General features: G+C 36.3%; 1 long non-coding RNA gene across 1 annotated transcript; it reads right to left on the bottom strand.

Moving 5' to 3' along the window:
- Positions 1-20,277: 20,277 nt before the first annotated feature.
- LOC128126584 (uncharacterized) lies at positions 20,278-21,330 on the bottom strand. Its single transcript, XR_008224551.1, has 2 exons — positions 20,947-21,330; positions 20,278-20,852 (listed from the first exon to the last, which is right to left on the bottom strand). It is a non-coding gene; the product is annotated as an uncharacterized LOC128126584 (long non-coding RNA).

Raw genomic sequence — 21,330 nt, 5'->3', positions numbered from 1 at the left:
GAATGGACTAGGGCAACAAAAACACTCCTAGGCGGAGTTTACGGCCTCATGGCATTTCCCTTTGGGTTTACTACCATAAACCCTTATGGAGAAGGGTATTGCCATGTTTTCAAGTCCTGAACACAACTAGGTAATTATCTAAGCTAGTTTTTAGGCATAAGGAAGGAAAATGACCCATTTATACACACTTTAGGGAGTTTACGGTTTTGGGAGATCCCCAAACCGTAAACACCTATAGATGTTGGATTTTGGTGCGTCAACTCATCGAGTATATTATTCTAGTGAGGGAGAATTGTAACATCCGGTTTTCCAGGTATATTATTCTTAATATTTAATTTAAGAATTTTGGAGGGACTCGATGATTTGGTGCCTCAACTCATCGAGTAGGGTCGCAGCTTGGTGACATGTTTAATGAATGGACTCAACGAGTCGGGTATCTGACTCGCCGAGTCAGCGCTGCTGAGGAAAACCCTAATGGCTCGGGTTTGTGACTTATTTAAAGGCTCTTATGGCCTTCATTTGCAGCTACACTTCCCCTTGAGAGACCCCAAATCGATCCAGAGAGCTTACAGAGATAGAGGGAGCTAATTGCTTCATTTTGGTGGATTCTTGCAAGGAAGAAGGAGAAGGTTCAAGCTTGACTGACTAGAGGGGCTCAGATCTTCCACTATTTCATTCAAGGCTACTGTTGGAGGTATGAATCCATACATGTTAGTAGATCACATGAATTTAGGGCTTCATTACCCTCTTTTAAGTTGAGATATGAAGCTTGTGAAGTTCCTTTGAGGCTTAGACATAAGATCTAGACCTTGAGAGGTCCAGAGAGTCCCAAGAACCCAGCTTTATGTAGTTACATAAGAATATTGAACCAAAGACACCATTTTGAGGGTTATTTTTGTCAATTAGAGTTAGATGAGTGATGCATAGACGTAAAGGTTGAACCTTTACATGATTAATAAGCTTTGAGTGCATAGATATGAAGTTTGGGAAAGTATCTTGCACTAAAATGGCTGAATGCAAAAGAGTCTGAATAGACTCGCTGAGTCGAGTCATTGACTCGGCGAGTAGCCCAGGGTTTTATCCCGATCAACTAAGTCAGGTGGTGACCCGACGAGTTAGGGGTTAGCTCGTTGAGTTGGAGCTTGCTGGGGTTGCCATGAATCGACTGGACTCAACGAGTCGCCTGAGTGCGTTCGACGAGTCTGGTCAAAAGTTGGACTATTTTCTGGAGTTAAATTTTGTTGACCTTAGGTTTTGGTCAAGATGAATGTAAGAGGTCAGGAGGGGTAGAATGGTCTTTTACCCTTCTGAGAGAGAGCATAGGAAGGGAATAGTCTAGCCTTTGAGAGCCATTGTTAACTAGACGTAATTTCTGTATGTGATTAGGCGGAGGCTAGATCAGTGTTTCGAGTACAAGATCATCCGAGTTTACTCGAGGTAAGTCTTCTCACTATACATTACCTAGGGTGGTATCTATGTGTGGACTGGAAGGTCATATGTGTTTGCTTGAGATTATGTGTATTGATATTTATGTATGCTATGTGCTATTCTGACCGGACCGGAGGGTCCAACGATTTACGAGGCCGGAGAGTCCTCAACCAGACCGGACTGGAGGGTCCAACGAGCTATGGGACTGGAGAGTCCCGCTGAGACACAGTGACCAGAGGGTCGTACAGAGTATAGCCTCAAGTGGTGAATTATTGTTTGTGGTATTTTGGGGAACTTACTAAGCCTTCGTGCTTACCTTGTTATGTGTTATGTGTTTCAGGTACCCTAGAGGATCGCAGGAAGGCACCGGCGTGATTGTACACACACTCTTGATATGGAGCTATGTTTGTGGATCCTGGATTTGACTTGTTGTTTTGAAAACTTTGTTGATGGATATTTGGATTTTGCTAATGAGACACGTCTTTTATGATTGTTAAATTTTTGGTTGTTACATCTTACATCGTATTCCTTCTTCTACTTAATCAAACCTGGAAATACTGTCGCCGGACACCACCACAGCCGTTGGACACCACCACCACCAACGACACCACAAAACATTCATTTTTTTCATATTTGCAAACTCAAACATGAACAAAAGATTTTTCTGCGAACTCAAGTTTTCCAAAACATTCAAACTACAACAAAAACACTCATGAACACTCAAGAACAAGAATAAATTTTCCAGATTTGCAAAATCAAAAACCCTAGAATCATGAAATAAATTATCCGGATCTTCAAACAAAAACGCTAAAAACTCAATTTCCATATCTGAAAACCCTCATACTTCTCCGGCTCGATTCTAGCAGACAACGATGGTGGTTTCAGTCGATCGACCCTTTCTCAGATCTACGTTGCCACCTCAGATCGTAGCAAATGAAGACGTCGCCACCTCGGATCGGAGCAAGGGTTTGCACAAGTTTATAGATCTGCTGTTCCACTCTCTTTTTCCTTCTTCGGCGATGTCGGCGCCTCCAAGATCTAGATAACAGTAGATCTAAGGTTTTGTAGAGGCGATGGTGGCACAAAAATCATCAAAGCTAGGATTTGTATATGAGGCAACGACGGTGACTTCATCTCTCACCGTTTTGCTTCTCCCCTTCACAAACATAGTTAGAGCTAGAGTTTGTAAAGACGAAGAGCAGATCTGAAAAGAAGGAAACGAATATGGGTTGTTTTTAGCTTTGTTGTCATCTTCGTCTTCATTAGGCTAAGGGTTTTGACAACATCTGGAGCTTCTAGAGACTAAGGGTTCCAATGAAGGCAACATTTTTCGTCATATGGAGCTACTCAACTGAGCCGTTTGAAGATCCGTTTGTGTGTATGAGAGATAAAGAGAGGGAGAGATAGAGACGGACAGAGAGAAAGAGGCATGTCTGAAGCGTTCAGATGACGGTGGTGGTTTTCGGCAGTGGTTGTCTCCAATAGTGGTGGTTTTGGGAATATGCAATGGTTTCGATGAAAAATATTGAATGAGTGTAGGAAGAGGGATATGGGTTGAGTGGGGTTATGGCTTGGTTTTTCTTTTATTTTAACTAAATAAAATGTAAAATAAATACAAAGAAAAGGAAAGAAATAGAAAGGGCAAAAATTTCATTTCAAACACACTCAATTCTAAAATGGACAAAAAACGCAATAAAATATTTATTTTGGATCACTGTTGTAACTCCAAAATATTTTAGACTACTGATAAAAAGTATTTTCGACCAAAATCCTAAATTTTAACATATTACAGGACCAAATTTGTAATTTTATCCATAGTAACACTTTGGAGTTGGTCATACGTACATACATTTAATATGTGCGGTAACAATCACATCATTTAATATTAAAAGTAGGGTTGGGCCTTAACATTTAAAGAAATCATAACTATGCGAGAGTTACTTGAGCGGTTGATCCGAATTATCATTTTCAGTCTTAATTTTAGTTTGGACCATTTTTTGTTATTATTATTATTATTATTATTATTATTATTATAGAAAAAGAAACAATAATTACTAAGAGTGTGTTTTACACACAGTACAACAAATGCAATATGATAGCCAATTAAAATTCCACAACCCCGTTAATTTGTTTGGTACAACACCTCCAAACCCTTGGTCCACTAGGCTTATACAAAACATCATTTTAAAAGCATAATAGATTAAATTTATTACGTGAAACAAAACTAACATGGGCCGATAGATTGAACCAGACTTTCTCCGCAAACCAAATAACGACTGCATAAGTTATATAGCTATTTTTAATAGGGAAAATGACATTATAGTCCATCGAACTTTTAACGTTTGGTTTAAATGATCTTTAAGCTTTTTTTTGGCTTTATTGCGGCATAAGATTGGTTAGAACTTTTTCTTTTAGTCCCTTTCACCTTTAACAACCAGTACATGTGGCTACATATACAGTTCTAACACAAGTCAACAATGACGTGACATTAACTGATTACATGGCATTCTAAACCCAACACACTCGCAATATTCATGGATCTGATGAATTGGGTGTGTCGTCCTTTTCTAGACAAGTTTGTAATAGTGTTCATTGATGATATACTTGTCTACTCTCGGAGTGAGAAAGATCATAGACAACACTTGAGGCTAGTGTTAGGAACATTAAGGGCGGAGAAACTTTATGCAAAGTTTTCAAAGTGCGAATTCTGGATCAGAAAAATAACTTTCCTTGGTCACATGGTTAACGAGGAAGACATACACGTGAACCCTTCCAAAATCAAAGCGATTGAGAATTGGTCAGCACCGAAGACGCCCATAGAAATCTGTCAATTCTTGGGTCTCACTGGCTACTATCGTAGATTTATCCAGAATTTCTCCAAGATTGCTAACCCTTTAACCACCCACACGTAGAAAGGTGTACCCTTTAGTTGGGGAGAAAAGCAAGACACTGTGCTTCAAACATTAAAGCAGGCCCTATGTAGCACACCTATCATGTCTCTGTTTGAAGGAACGGAGGACTTCGTTGTCTACTACAATGCATCCAATCAGGGCTTAGGCTGTGTGCTCATGCAGCGAGGAAAGGTTATTACCTATGCCTCGAGACAGCTGAAAGCACACGCAGTCAATTACACAACTCAGTATTTGGAGTTGGGAGCAGTGGCCTTTGCGTTCAAGATATGGAGACATTATCTATATAGGACCAAATGTATTGTCTTCACCGACCATAAGAGCCTACAACACATCTTTGATCAGAAAGAGTTGAACATGAGGCAACGGCGGTGGGTAGAGCTACTCAGTGATTATGAGTGCGAAATACGCTACCATCCCGGCAAGGCCAATGTGGTAGCGGATGCCCTCAGCCGAAAAGAGTATTCAGGTCATAGAGTGAAGGCACTGACAATGACCATGCATTCCCATCTGTCTGCTCAAATCAGAGAGGCTCAACTGGAAGCCTTAAAACAAGAGAACATGCCGGATGAAGTCTTGAGGGGAATGAAAAAGAACTAGGAGATCAGACAAGACGAAGTTTACTATTTCACAAATCGGATCTGGACCCCAAAGTTCGGCGGTTACAAAGAGGTTGTCATAAACGAAGCTCACAAGACTAGATACTTCGTTCACCCAGGTTCGGATAAGATGTACCTGGATCTCAAAAAGCTTTATTGGTGGCCAAACATGAAAACAGAGATCGCTACCTTCATGGGAAAGTGCCTGAATTGCGCCAAGGTGAAGGTGGAATATCAAAAGCCCACAGGTCTACTTCAGCAGCCAGAAATATTTGAGTGGAAGTGGGAAAGGATTATAATGGATTTCATCACTAAGTTGCCCAAGTCTCCGAGTGGGTACGATGCCATGGGTAATTGCCGATCGACTGACTAAATTCACCCACTTCCTGCCAATCAAAGAGACATTCAACATGGAGAGACTTACACGAATCTACATCCAAGAGATACTTCCTCTACATGGTGCACCTATGTCCATTATCTCCGATCGGGATAGCAGATTCACCTCGAGATTTTGGCAATCACCGCAGAAGGCTCTTGGAACTAAACTGGATATGAGCACATCTTACCATCCACAGACAAACGGGCAGAGTGAGAGGACCGTTCAGACATTGGAAGATATGTTTAAAGCATGTGTCATAGACTATGGAAAGTCGTGGGACACCCATTTGCCCTTGGTCGAGTTCTCCTACAACAACAGCTACCATACCAGCATCAAGGTTGCGCCATTTGAAGCCCTCTATGGTCGTAAGTGCAGATCCCCTCTGTGTTGGGCTGAGGTGGATGACACGTAGCTAGCTAAAGGTCAAGTCCCCGATAGCACTTTCACAGGCCCATAAATCATACAAATTCGAGAACGACTAAAAGCTTCAAGAGATAGACAAAAGAGTTATACCGATAAGAGACGAAAACCTTTGGAGTTCTAGGTTGGTGACCGTGTTCTTTTGAAGGTCTCACCCTGGAAAGGCATGATACATTTTGGAAAGCGTGGAAATCTGAATCCGAGATACATAGGACCATTCGAGATCCTCGGTAGGATCAGTCCCGTAGCATACAAACTTCATTTACCCCAAGAGCTTAGCAATATCCATCCCGTCTTCCACGTCTCGAACCTTAAAAAGTGTCTATGCGACGAAACACTTGTGATCCCTCTTGATGAGATCAAGATCAATGAGAACCTTAATTTCGTTGAAGATCCAATCGAAATCATGCATCGAGAAGTCAAACGAACAAAACAAAGTCGCATACTGATAGTGAAGGTCCACTAGAATGCCAAGCGGGGACTTGAATTCACTTGGGAGCGAGAAGATTCCATGAAACATAAATACCCTCATTTTTTTCTGAGTACATGATTTGTATTATGTGTTTGAATTTCGAGACGAAATTCCCTCTATCGGGGGGATGATGTGACAACCCGAACCTTTTTCTGTCAATGTTAGACCGATTCCGTTAATAAAATTTGACTTTTATTTACTTCCGTCAAATTCTTGTGATTTGGAAATCATTTAAGTTATATAATGGAATTATCTTTTATGAGTTGGAACCAAAAATCACGCGAAAACCCAAATTTCCCTCGAAAAATCAGTAGTTTCCGGCCTGACCTGTGTTGACAGTTGTGAACCCGATCATGGCCGTAAACTCGTTTACAGCTGGTGACAGGTAATGCCTACCACCGACCATACACCCAGTCTATAAATACGAGACTCCCATCATCATTTGAACTTTTCTGGCCGAAAACTCCCTCACTCTCTTTCTTTCTCTCTCTCTCTCTCTCTCTCTCTCTCTCTCTCTCTAATCTCTCAACCGCAAAGACACCAAAACGCCCTCTTTTCATCCAAAAATCATCAAGAATCACCTTAGGGTGTTGTTTTGGAGCATCTAAAACAAGTTTTCATCGAATCCAGTATACTTGTTCATGAGTTTACAGTCTTACACATTTCAAATCTTCAAACCTTCAAGGGTCACAAACCGTTTACGGCCGTACACCTTTTAAATCTTCAAATTTTCTTCAAGAACATCGTTCACGGCTGTAAACCCTTCAACGGGCTGTTCACGGCTAAGAACAGTTTACGGCTGTAATCCCTTCACGACTGCAAACCCTTCTTAAGTGTTGAACTTGGCTGAAAACTCGCTTTCCCCGATTCAATCGAGTCCCGTTAACATTCCTAAACCAAAAACAAGTGTTTTTTATAACACTATAAATAAATGGTTTCGCTAATAAAGTACTTTTATGTATTTAATTGTTGATTAGGATCCTGTTAAGTATCGCATGCATCCACCCAAGGGTCTTCACTCCCAGTTTCGCTGTCCGACTATTTACACGACCCACAGTGAGTTCATATCTCTATACTTTTATGATTTTTAATGATTTCAGGGGGGAATACAAGTCAAACACAAATGATTTTTTGAATTTATACAAAAGGATTTCAACACATTTAAAACTGATGCAATTGATACAATCTTACAGTTTCCACTTGTTTATGAAATATTTAGATATTTTATCCCTGTTGTAACATGCTGAGCATAAGGGATGTTTTCAGCTTACGGTCAAAATTGCATAGTTTTTAGATCAACACATAAACCAATTACATAATATTTATGTTATAGTTTGGGGCTTCAATATACAGTAATACAAATTCAAGGCTTATACATTGCTAAACATATAAACTATGGCAGACTTAGTTTATGATATTCCTGGGTAACAAGGATACTTTATTACATAATTATTTAAGTATAATTATTTCTCCATAAAGCATACACACAGGATTAAATACAATAGATCAATACAGAACTGCACGTAAACTAGATTATACAGAATTGTGAGACTCTATGTACTGAACTAAATCCTATCATAGTATACCCAAAGTCTCATGGAGGGAGAGCGTGAGATTTGTGAATAGATCTATTCAGAACTGACAATCTTACACCTGAACTCCAAGCTACAGTTAGGCAAGCATGTCTGGGGTGACAAATGTCATTTATCCGACAATTGAAGAACGTCGTAAAGGTCACTAGGTCATATCAGGCATGGTTATACGACTCATAATAGTATAAACTAACCTTTGTTTACAGAATTTCATTCTTCATTAGTTTTATTTTAATAAATAGAACTACTATACGTTATAATGGAGGATTCCAGGGGATAAATACATGGTTTTTATTTTAATTAATGAAACTACTATACATACTGGCGATAACCAAGGTTTTCCAAAAGAACATTCTATACATACTTGTGATAGCCAGGATTTTTGTACTTATAGATCAACGTAACAAACTCATACATTAGAAAATATTGGATTTTCTTGGAAGCATATAAACATTTTTATCGATTCATTAATAGGTTTTTCATTTCAAAAACATGCTTATGAACTCACTAGCTTTTATGTTGATACTCTCTTTTTAAAACCGCTTGTATTCTCAGGAAATCAGTAGACAGGTACCTCGGCAGACTTTCGGGAAGACGGAGCATATAGAGTCTCATCTTTATTTTTGCTACTTTTCATGTATATAAATATGAATCAAACAAATGTAAATACCTTTTTATATATTCAATGTAATGGTTGTGTTTACTTTGATTACTATGATGCAATTGTTGTGATACTACATATGATGTCATCCACCCCCGAATGTTTCCGCCGTTCCGGTTTGGGGGTGTGACAAAACGAGAGAGAGTGGATTTTATTAACTTTCAAGAACTATTAAAAAAACTCAAAATTGTATCTCACTTTGAGCTGTCACAGAAATCTAGAAATTTACAATGATGGGGGTATGAGCCTATTTATACTTGAGGCATCAAACCTAAAACCCCAATGGACCAAGCCCACTGGCCCATAGGCCCACGAATGGTGACAACCAATCATTTTCCGCCATGAATCATCTTCTGGAACATTCTTTCATCTTGAGCATCATAGAGGACTTCATAGCATACTTGGCTCATCAAGGACCAAGATGGTCCATCTTGTGCCATCATGGCACAACATGAATATGGATGGCGAAAGAGGCATCAAGTGTGACACAAGAGTGTCTAGGTTGGATTAACAACACCATCTTGGCACAACAATAACATGCATGGCACAACAAGGCCATGCTTGGCACAACAACATACTTCATGGTGTAATTGGAGTGCCCCATGGCACAAGAAGGACTGCCCTTGGTGCAACAATGTCCTTCTTGGCCCAATGATATGTGCACATTTAGTCATATAATTCATATAATATCTTAATACTTTTGGTTGTTTTTGTCTCAATTTATGAACAAAAGGTACTTAATTAGTCTAAAATTTAATTTTTAGCCTTAAAGACATGCTTGGATGAAAAACGATGTGGAATTGACGATTGGAAGCTTCGATCTTGCATTTTGAAGAAAGAAGGATGTTGATGTACAACTTGACCCCTCGTTAGTGTTTTGGCCATATCTCATGACTCATAACTCTGATTGACGAGATTCAAAATTTCTGAAAACTAGACACAATTTCGGACGAATTTCGTGTTTTGAGAAAATGTTGATTCTAAACGAACTCGGCGAGTTTGGGTCCTCCAACTCGACAAGTTGAGATGAAAGGTCCCGATAAATCAGTGCCTTTTTGTACACACGTATTAAATAAAAAACTAAACGAGTTTTTCCATAAAACTCGACAAATTGGATCTGATTTTTGGAATCTATATATAGAACGTTTTCATTCGAAACTTTAACTTTTGTTGGAGATTTTGGACGACTTTTGGAGGCTAGAGAGGTTCTGAGAAGCTTTGGTATTCAAATTTCAACTAGAAGCTTGGATTTAAAGAGATCAAAGGCATTAAAGTATTACTTTACTCTTAATCTTTGTTTTGAATCATTTTCATTACATTAGATTTCGAGTTTAGGATGTTATTTGTTATAGTTATGAGCTAAAAACTCCATACTTCTGTTTAGATGTAGAGGATCTTATGAATATGGTTTGATTAAGTGGCTTGGATTATATTGATTTGGTTATTTATCTTGTTAAGCTTGTTAAAAGATCTTTATGTGTTAATGATAATTATTTTCCTTTACTAACCAAGTATATTGAGTTGTATGAACATCTTCTTGATTGCTTGAATCTTATAGTTTTGTGAAAGCAAGATTATATGCCTAGTATTAGTGAACATGAACCTAGGGTTAACTAGAAAATAAGTAAGTTAATGTCTGAGCATGTGTGATGACCAACCACATATGAGTTAATTGAATCAACCAATTTAGTTAACTAATATTGCAAGTCTTACTTGATTCGAATTGAGCACTAGGAAGCTTGTTAGTTTGATCACTTGATCACTGGTTGAATTAACTTTTTTGCTAAAGGATTAGTAATAGTGAACATGAACCTAATCATATTAGAAATCGGTAACCATTGATATATTAATCCATTGCACTTGCCATGAAATCAACCATAGGAATAAGTGAATCAAATCTAAACATAAGTCTCTTAAATTTGATTGAATCTAGTTGTCTTTTGTTCCTCTTTTAGTTGTTAATTGCCTGTTTGCTAAAGTGTTTAGGAAGTTACTTAAGTTTCTAGTCTTTTAAAACTAGAGAAAATCCCCATTTTAATTAATTGCTTTATTTAGATAATATTAGTATTAATTTTAATTGTTTACCGTTCCCTGTGTTCGACACCCTAGTTGGTTAAACTAAACTGCTATCGATAGGTACACTGCCTACGTGTGTTTGTTTTTATTTGAGTTTGTTAGGATTAAAACTAATATACTTTACACAAATCAAGTTTTTTGGTGTCGTTTCCGGGGAACTGTTCTAAATAGTTAATTTTATTTACTAGGATTATCGATCTTTTGTGTGAGTTATATCTCATATAAAGTTACGATTTTTCTATTTTAATATTTATTATTATGTATTTTCCAAATCTCGATGCTCTTTATGCTTTTCTTGAGGAAGTAGTATAGGAAATTGCGCAAGAAGATGAGGAGTATGACTCAGATGAAGATTTGATGAATTTGGGAAGATGTTTAGATAACATTTTCTCTAACAAACAAGAACAATCCAAGTCACAAGAGCTAAAGTTACAAGATGAAGAATTTTTTCTAGAAAGAAATTTGGAGGAGCTGGAAAGGTTGCTGGCAGAGGGGTCAGACGAAGAACAAGAACAAGTTGAGTTGTAGGAACCACGACATGGTTTGACCGTTACCATGACGAGGCTCCCTGTATTTTCGGTTTGTGTTTTGAAGCATGGGGTAAAAATTCCAACTTTGGAGAAAGTTCTGAGGCACGATCCATTTCTGATTAGTATCCAACCGGTTCCAACCCTTGTCAAGATTCTTGGGTTTTATAAATTCAAGCTTGTTTGGCCAATTTTAGAAGCGAATATTTGAACTTTACAAATTGGTGAACAAAATATATTCAATGCAACGGATGTATGGGCTTTGAGTTTATTGGAAATTTATTAAGTTGAGAGTCCAACTCAAGACTCGCACAAAAAGAAGCATTTGCGGGAAGCAACCCGTCGTTTGAGCTTGCTTTATTTTTTCTTTTACTTTTCTTGTAGGATTTGAATTTGATGTTTGTTTTTCCTTTTATTATGTAGTTATTTGTTTTTGATCTTTGCATAATATATGGTGAGAATTGAACGAATTGTTAAAGCGTGAGGGAATTAAAGTGATGGGTTGAATCATTAAAGAGAAGAATTGAAGATTTGAGTGAGAATTTGAGTATGGTGTTTATAATGGTTAAAAAGGAGTCTCGTCACTGAAGAATATAAGGAGGTGTATTACCTTAATACCCTCTTTGACCACAAAATCAGAACTGAAGCAGAAAGGAGGAAATTCATGTTCAACACCATAAACTCGTTGAGTGCACATCTAAACTCGACGAGTTCCAAAGGAATTTTGCATTTTCTGCTAAGTCACGATCCAAACCGACGAGTCTCCACATAAAACTCGGTGAGTTGCTCAGTCTTTTATTTTCGAGTCTTCGATTTGATTCCACTTGGGGCGGCCATTATATACATTTACGAAGTCCATATATAGGTGATTCCAAGAAGCTTTTTCCAGTATATTTATAGTTGTCCACCACACGAGACATTTGACACCCAAGGCGTGGATGAGTTGTTCCCATACCAAAGTCAGGTGAAGTAGGAGCTCAAAAGAAAAATATCAACCTCGCAACTTTTATCCCAGGGAAGTCTGTTCCAATTCTCTCTTTTTACTTTTATGTTCTTTATCATGCACAACATGCAATGGGGACATTGCATAAATTAAGTGTGGGTAGGGGGTTGATTACATTAGTTAAATTAGAATCCTAGGTTTAATTTTAAAAAAATTGCATAAATATTGCTAGGTTAATTCATAAAATTTTGGTAAAAGCAATTAGGATTCCATGCTAGTATTATGTTTGATGATTCTATGAGGACCCAAATGTTTAGTTGAGCCTATATACGTTATAATGCATCTGTGGCCCCCTTTATTCTAGTGAAATAATGGGACAAAAACACAACCTTGTTTAGTTTGAGGGACGCAATATGTTTAGCATTGTGTACTAGAAATGTATCTAGAAAAGCTTAAGTAGTCATTGCATATAAGACTAATGCATTTAATCAACAAAGGATGAAGTTAAATCCCCTTGCTTAAGCATATGTTTTTCTATGTTTTTAGTTTGAGTGAAAAAAGTAATTTTGAAAAAAAAAAAAGAGTGTTGAAATGTTTGAAAGAATCTACAAAGCTAGGAAGAACGCAGACATATCATGAAGAAAAGATGCAAATTATTGAAGATTCAAGGCAAAAAGTTATAAAGTTATCAAGACTTCTATTTTATTGTATTTTTCTTTTCTAGGTTATTTTACCATATGTATGCTTGGGGGTTTAACCAAATATTCATTAGGGTTAAGAAAGTTTTCTGTGGATGGATTCGGATGGATGCATAAAATGAGCGTTGTTGGGAAAAAATGGGCGAGTGTTTATGAAAATTGTGAGTATTTAGGGTTAGGGGTCCTTAGGAAAAAATTTAGACACAAATGCATGCGTTGTGGTCTTGGCATAATGGTTGGGTTCGATTGGGATTGTCTTATGTGATACTAGTGTGCTAAAATTCAGTTTTGCTTGGGGGCAAGCAAAAGTCAAGTGTGTGGTATTTTGATATATGCATTTTTAGTCATATAATTCATACAATATCTTAATACTTTTTGCTGTTTTTGTCTCAATTTATGAAAAAAGGTGCTTAATTAGTTAAAAAAAATTCATTTTCAGCCTTAAAGACATGCTTGGATGAAAAATAAAGCAGAATTTGCGATTGGAAGCTTGGATCTTGGAATTTGATGAAAGAAGGATGTTGATGTACAGCTTGATCCCTCGTCAGTGTTTTGATCATATCTCATGACTCGTAACTCCGATTGACAAGATTTAAAATTTTCTGAAAACTAGAAACAATTTCGGACGAATTTCGTGTTTTGAGAAAATGTTGATTCTAAACGAACTCGACGAGTTTGGGTCCTCCAACTCGACAAGTTGAGATGAAAGGTCCCGATAAATCAGTGCCTTTTTGTACACACGTATTAAATAAAAAACTAAACGAGTTTTTCCATAAAACTCGACAAGTTGGATCTAATTTTTGGAATCTATATATAGAACGTTTTCATTCGAAACTTTAGCTTTTGTTGGAGATTTTGGACGACTTTTGGAGGCTAGAGAGGTTCTGAGAAGCTTTGGTTTTCAAATTTCAACTAGAAGCTTGGATTTAAAGAGATCAAAGGCATTAAAGTATTACTTTACTCTTAATCTTTGTTTTGAATCATTTTCATTACATTAGATTTCGAGTTTAGGATGTTATTTGTTATAGTTATGAGCTAAAAACTCCATACTTCTGTTTAGATGTAGAGGATCTTATGAATATGGTTTGATTAAGTGGCTTGGATTATATTGATTTGGTTGTTTATCTTGTTAATCTTGTTAAATGATCCTTATGTGTTAATGATAATTATTTTCCGTTAATAATCAAGTATATTGAGTTGTATGAACATCTTCTTGATTGCTTGAATCTTATAGTTTTGTGAAAGCAAGATTATATGCCTAGTATTATTGAACTAGGTGTAAAACCCGTGTATTACACAGGTTGATTAAACAAAATAAAATATTAAAATGTAAATAATAATTTTTTTTAAAATAAAATTTTGAAGTAAGGAATGAACAAACATATTAATTGCAATTTAGTATACTATTTATTACATTTAATACTTTAGATATATAAGTAAAAGTATTATGTGGCTTTTTAATTTTAAAATTTGAAAAAAAAAAACCATAAATTGACATGTGGATATTATTTATTTAAAAAATAACACAAAATGACAAGTGTCAAAATTCGTTAGAGATTGACATGTGGCAAAAAGTTATTTATTTATTAGGAAGGATATGAACCCAAGGTTAACTAGAAAATAAGTAAGTTAATGTGTGAGCATGTGTGATGACCAACCACATATGAGTTAATTAAATCAACCAATTTAGTTAACTAATATTACAAGTCTTACTTGATTCGAGCTGGACACTAGGAAACTTGTTGGTTTAATCACTTGATCACTGCTTGAATTAACCTGTTTGCTAAAGGATTAGTAATAGTGAACATGAACCTAATCATATTAGAAATCGGTAACCATAGATATATTAATCCATTGAACTTGCCACTAAATCAACAATAGGAATAAGTGAATCGAATCTAAACGGAAGTCTCTTTAATATGACTGAATCTAGTTGTATTTTGTTCCTCTTTTAGTTGTTAATTGCCTTTTTTCTAAAGTGTTTCGGAAGTTACTTAAGTTTCTAGTCTTGTAAAGCTAGAGAAAACCCCCCAATTTAATTAATTACTTTATTTAGATAATATTAATATTAATTTTAATTGTTCACCGTTCCCTATGTTCGATGCCCTTCTTGCTTAAACTAAACTGCTAACGATAGGTACACAGCCTACATGTGTTTGTTTTTATTTGAGTTTGTTAGGATTAAAATTGGTTTACTTTAGACACATCACCCAAGTCTTCAGTAGATGCTGCAACAAGGTCCCTTTGTTGCTCCATATCACTCCCAAGTGCTCCAAACCCCCTTCTGTACGATCCGTTCCTTTGGCACTTGATCCATTAGTTTTTCAGACGAGTCATTCCTTTCTCAGATGATCCATTCCTTTGTGACATGTTCCATGAACCTCAAATGCTCCATTGTGATCTAAGTGCTCCATGTTGGACAAGACTTCATACCTCAACAAAGCAGCCACGTGTGGCGAGAGGGATAGAAAAAGGTTTGGAATAGGAAGGTTGTAGAAAGAGTTTTAGAAAAACGGTGGAAGCAACATCGACCTAGTATAAATTTATTTGAGGCGGTTCAGCTTCTTCTATTAAAGCAATGATATCTATTACCACTGGAGTAGGGGCTAAATTTACTAACTTTAGAAAATATTGTGGCAGAAATCCAAACCAATTAAACATTACTAGTCCTTCAAATTATATATATATATATATATATATATATATATATATATATATATATATATATAGAGAGAGAGAGAGAGAGAGAGAGAGGAGGGAGGGAGAGAGAGAGAGAAAAGCTAGGTTATAATGTGGATAGACAACTATTGTTCGGACGTGTGGACAATATTATTATTCTATGAGAATTACTAAGAGAATAAGTTTTTTAGTAATGTAAATGCGTTCAACCTCACACAACTATTGTCATTTTCATGTATTCTCACTGATTCTTATTCATTTTTGTTCTTAACCATCGTTTTTCACTCATTTTCATTCTTACAGAATATGACTCAATAAATATTCTGACAACATTCTGACAGAATGAGAATAATAATAAAAAGTCTATAATAACCTTATAGACAGTTTAACAAGTGAGAATGTGTGATAATGACAATAGTTATATAAGATTGAATGTATTCACAATATCAAATAGCATATTTTCTTTGTCATTCTCGCAAAATAGTACTCTCCACACATCCATACAATAGAGGTCGATCCACATTTGAACCTAGATATCTGTGTGTGTGTGTGTGTGTGTGTGTGTGTGTGTGTGTGTATATATATATATATATATATATATATATATATATAGAAATCGATAATAGATTTAATTAAAAAGTGAATAATTTTGTTATGGCGTTATTTTGGAAATATTATTAAGAGTAAATTACACGAATGGTCCCTATGGTTTGGGATAACTTATGTATTTGGTCCCTACTATATATTTTTGTTGCACGTTGGGCCCTTACCTGACATAATAACACTACTTTAGCCTTAATCATATATTTTTATTTTGTTAGCTATTTTTTATTACTTCAACAGTTATTAAATAAAATAAATTATTAATAACTGTTTGAAGGGCCCACCCCATCTTAATCTTTTTCCCTCCCAGAGGAAACTACCTGGTTTTCCAACGCCAACTCCAGTACACATCTCCACCGGTTACCATCTCCGGGCACCGGTACACCCTAAAATCAACACAAACTACATTATCTTTAACCATAAATGTGAAATACACCTAAAATTAAACCTACAATAAAAATCCAAAACAAAAATCCAACCTGCAACTCAAATTCAAATCCAAAATCAAACATGAAGTTTAAATTGAAAGCCAAAATTGAAGATGCAAGCCAAATCTTAATCCAAAATTAAATCTGCAGCTCAAAGTCAAATCCAAACACCAAAATCCATCACGCAAAAATACAGATACAATATAGATGCAAAAATATCATATATAATTCCTTATGAAAATGATTAACTAAAGACAAATCCAGAGGAATTAATACACAAAAAAACTAACCTTTGTTTGCAAGTCGGTAATTTATAGAGATAAAGAGAGGAAATGTTAGGGTTTTTTTCAGTTTTGGTTGCGTCTGATGGGTAACGAGAAGGGAACGACATGGGTTATCTTCAATTGGTTTTTTCATTTTCGTATAGATGGTCAAAGTCTTCCCAATTACTTCCAGTGGTCATGTGTAATAGAGAAGGAAGGGAGTAAAATGGTGGGCAAGCCGACTGTAATTTTTTTAATAAGGTAAAACATGATCGGACTAGAAGGTGGCCACATCGGAGGTGAGAATCGGAGATGAGTGTTCAGAAAACCCATCACTAAGAAATTAATTCTCAGATTGGGGTAATAGGTTTTTATAGGAAAACACATTACTTGATTTCCTTACATAGAGGAAGTGGCACAGGCAGCGGATGTTGGTGGTCGGATCAGTGGATGGTGGTAGAGGTGATTTTGCATCCGTTAGAGAAGAAGACGTGTACAGCTTGCAGGGGGAAGGAGGTAAATGTTGGGTTTTTAGCATACTAACACTCCTATGGTGTACATGCAACCCTAGAAACCTTGGATCTATGTTTTCTCTAAAATACATGCAAATTTGATTTCAAAGGTTTACAACCTAAGTAGCATGTTATGGGATACTTGTAACACAAAACTTTAAGTAGAATAACATACCTTTCTTTTGTGGTTGAATTCTTAAAGTTTTAGAGCCTAGCACTAATAGTGTGGATGCCTCAAGTGGTGTCATAAATCACCCAAAACAAATTGGAAATACTTGAGAGAATCTAATGGTTGCTAGAATCGGCCCACCCTTGTTTCTCACACACACTAGTGCCAATTCTAGAACCAAGGACCTGTGTATATACTATGGAGGATTAGGGTTACACCCTAATACCCATGACTCTTCATTTACCTAGTATCCATGGGTTAAAAGATCCATGGACTTCCATATACTCTTAGCCCATCCTAAATAAATCTTAGCCCATTCCATATATATATATATATATATATATATATATATATATATATATATATATATATATATATATATATATATATGCAAGAGTCCATATTTAGTTAGTTTCATTTGATCATTAAATTAATTCCAAAAATCAATTCTTGATCAACACTAATTAAATAATATTAACATATTATAACTTATAATATATTAATGGATCATAAACATCTTATTCTCAAAAATATATCCATACAAATTGTTAGGTGAAGTGCAACCCAAATGGACCATGCCGGGTCGGGTCAGGTTATACCAAATATAGTTACAGACTTAGACACCTTATCCAAAAGTCTCCCACTTGGATAGGTCTGATAAATATAGTTGCAAGTCTAACTTCAGGAACCAACCAGCAATCATAACTCTTTTAAAACTTTGTTGAACTATGAAGCGCCATTTTAGATAAGTGATCATATAATCCTATGTTCTCAAGATATCAGCTGGACAAATACATGGAACAATGTCGTACTTATTGTCCATCAGTTGTTTCTCGATCTCTGATTTGTTTGACATAGAACTAAATTGAAGACATCAATTAGGTTCTCACCGAGCCCGGCACATAAGTCAAAACCAAATCATCGAGGGGCCCAGATATCGCTTCTATTGCTAAAAGTAACAAATAAACTTTGACTCATATGCTTGTATTAACTACCAGTTGAATTATGCACAAAAGCACGTTTTATGACATCAAGTTACTAATGCGTTTTTGTAAAATCAATGGATAACCAACTCGTAGTCAACGACTCATATCTCTGGGTTTGAAAATATATATGATATTATCATCTCACGATCACTTGAGATAAATTCCATGAAGTGATACAAGTGAGCGTAGGTTTAATCCAATACTTAGAACTTATGAGCACTCATGAATGTTGTAGCAACCATTGCTATGTCTAATGCACCTTAGACAAATCTTACAAGCCAGATTCATGACAGTCTTAATTCAATACCTACTTCCAACGTATGACCGACTGTGGAGAGTTTGAATAAAATAATTATTCTGGAAGTCAAAACATGCAAAATTGAAACAATAGTAAACGATCAACATAGGATAGTAACACTTTACTCATAAATAAATAACAACTTTTATTTAATCATAAAATGTTAATTACATTTTACAAGTTTCGGAAAACTATCTAATTATTAAAACTAATATCGTCTCTAAGCCCCATGCTTCTCGCATGATGCAAATGCCTAACCCTAGTCAGTCCCTTCGTGAGGGGATCTGTAGGATTCTCTTCCGACGATACCCTCTTTGCCACAAGGAGTCCTTCTTCTATTTTGTGTATTATGAAGTAATATTTTATGTCAATGTGTCTGGATCTACCATGATCTCTTGGTTCCTTGGCTAAGGCAACCGCACTATTGCTGTCACAGAAAATCTCCATAGGCTCCTGTATAGCTGGTACAACTTCAAGGTCTCCAAAGAAGTTCTTCAGCCATATCGCCTCCTTTGTCGCTTCACTTGCTGCTATGTACTCTTATTCACAAATAGAATCAGCTACTGTCTCCTGCTTGGAACTTTTCCAAGTAATTGCTCATCCATTTAGGGTAAAGACCCAGCCTAACTGAGAGCGGAAATTATCCATATCAGTCTGAAAGCTAGCATCACTATACCCTGCTACTCTCAAGTCATCACTCCCAACGAGGGTAAGAACCCAGTCCTTAGTCCTCCATAGGTACTTGAGAATGTTCTTTACCACAGTCCAGTGAGCCTTGCCAAGGTTTCCCTAATATCTATTGACCATGCTCAAAGCAAAGGCCACATCAGGGTGAGTACAATTCATAACATACATGATCGAGCCAACATCGGAAGCATATGGTAATCGACTCATCTCTGCTATCTCAAACTCTATACTTGGACTCTGAGTTTTACTCAGTCTGGCATTGTGCTGGATCGGTAAGTCTCTTTTCTTGGAATTCTCCATGTTGAACCTTTTCAACACCTTATCCAAGTAGGTACTCTGACTAAGTCCAATTAGTCTTTTACTCCTGTCTCTCAGTATCCTTATCCTTAGGATATAGGTAGCTTCTCCAAGTTCCTTCATAGAGAAGCACTTCCCAAGCCAGTACTTAACCTCCTGCAAAGTTGGGATGTCATTTCCTATGAGTAGTATGTCAAACTCCTTGACTCACTACTAGAAAAAAGGCCTTTTACGACGCTCATTGCGCGTCGTAAAACGCTCAGACGACGCGCAAATGCGTGTCAAGGAAGGCCCTGTCATAAAGAGAGATGACGCGCTTTTGTGTGTCGTCTATAAACGACGCGCATTTACGACGCGCATTTATGACGCACATTTACGACGCGCGGTTATGACACGCAATGCGTATCAAGGAAGGCCCTGTCATAAAGGAAGACGACACGCATTTGCGTGTCGTAACCTTACGACGCGCGTGTTTATGACACGCAATGCGTATCAAGGAAGCCCCTGTCAAGAAAGGTCATGTCATAAATAAAGATGACACACATTTTTGCGTATCATAATTTTAAATGTTTTAAAAAAAAATATTATTTATAGATTTACTAATTTTTCATATTAAATAATACATTAGAAATCTCATAATAATAAATAAAATACCATAAATAACAAATATAATTCATTTCACTAATATGTCAAATACAAATAATTATTCCAATAGTGAGTAAATGTTATAAAAAAATGAACTCATTTATATACAATTGCATTAATTATCTAGCTTACTATGTGCCAACAAACTTCTATCTTTTTCCTTCTCTGCATAAACTTCATTAGCAGCATCCTAAAGAACCTCTATCTTTTTCATCAGCAACATCCTCAAAAACTTCTATCTTTTTCCTTCTCTGCATAAACTTCTATCTCACACTCAATGTAGTTTTAAACATCAGGTTTAAAAAATCAACTTTAAGGTTGCCTTGTTAAAGAGAATGACTAGAATAGATTTCCCTTTTTCACAAGGCATGTGCTTGCTTGCACATATATATGGAATCATTCTAACAAAAAAAAAATTGTTCATGTCAACTACTCCAAGGACTATTACGTAATTTAACATGAAGAATTTTGTCCAGATGAAAGGATTGACTTTAAACTTTATAAAAATCATTTAAATGAACTTACCTGACCATGAAGCGTGTTGATCCAGGATCTCCTTGCCTTCCTGCTCTGCCACGAAGCTTTGTAAATCAAGAAATAAATTAAAAAAGTGAGTCTGAAAGTATATGCTAAATTTATGTAAAACCTTAAAACACAATATTGATGCAAAGTTACCTGATTATCAATTCTTCGGGACTCATGCAAAGATGTCCCAATGACATGGAGACCACCAAGTCGTTTGACTTCCAATCCTTCATGAAAGCAATGAATCTCACAGTCCTTTAGAACCGATAAATAGGCAATTGCAATGCAAGGACCCAGGGCCGGTCCAAAGAAATATGTTGCCCGGGGCAATAAGACATAATGATGCCCTAATTATATATTTTCAGAAACTAATATCATAATTCATAAAATTTACCCTAGTTCACTGTTTTTCAATCATAACTCAGAAAAAAAACACTAATAATTTTAGAAAGTAAGAAAATTAATATAAAAAATCATAATATTTACCTCAGTACTTTGATAGGTAACAGTGAGAATGCAATGACATGCAATGAC

This window comes from Lactuca sativa, chromosome 6 (assembly GCF_002870075.4).
Source record: "Lactuca sativa cultivar Salinas chromosome 6, Lsat_Salinas_v11, whole genome shotgun sequence".
NCBI classification, from domain to species: Eukaryota; Viridiplantae; Streptophyta; class Magnoliopsida; order Asterales; family Asteraceae; genus Lactuca; species Lactuca sativa.
Note: the sequence above shows the minus strand (reverse complement) of the source record. Positions and strands in the feature narration are given on the sequence as shown.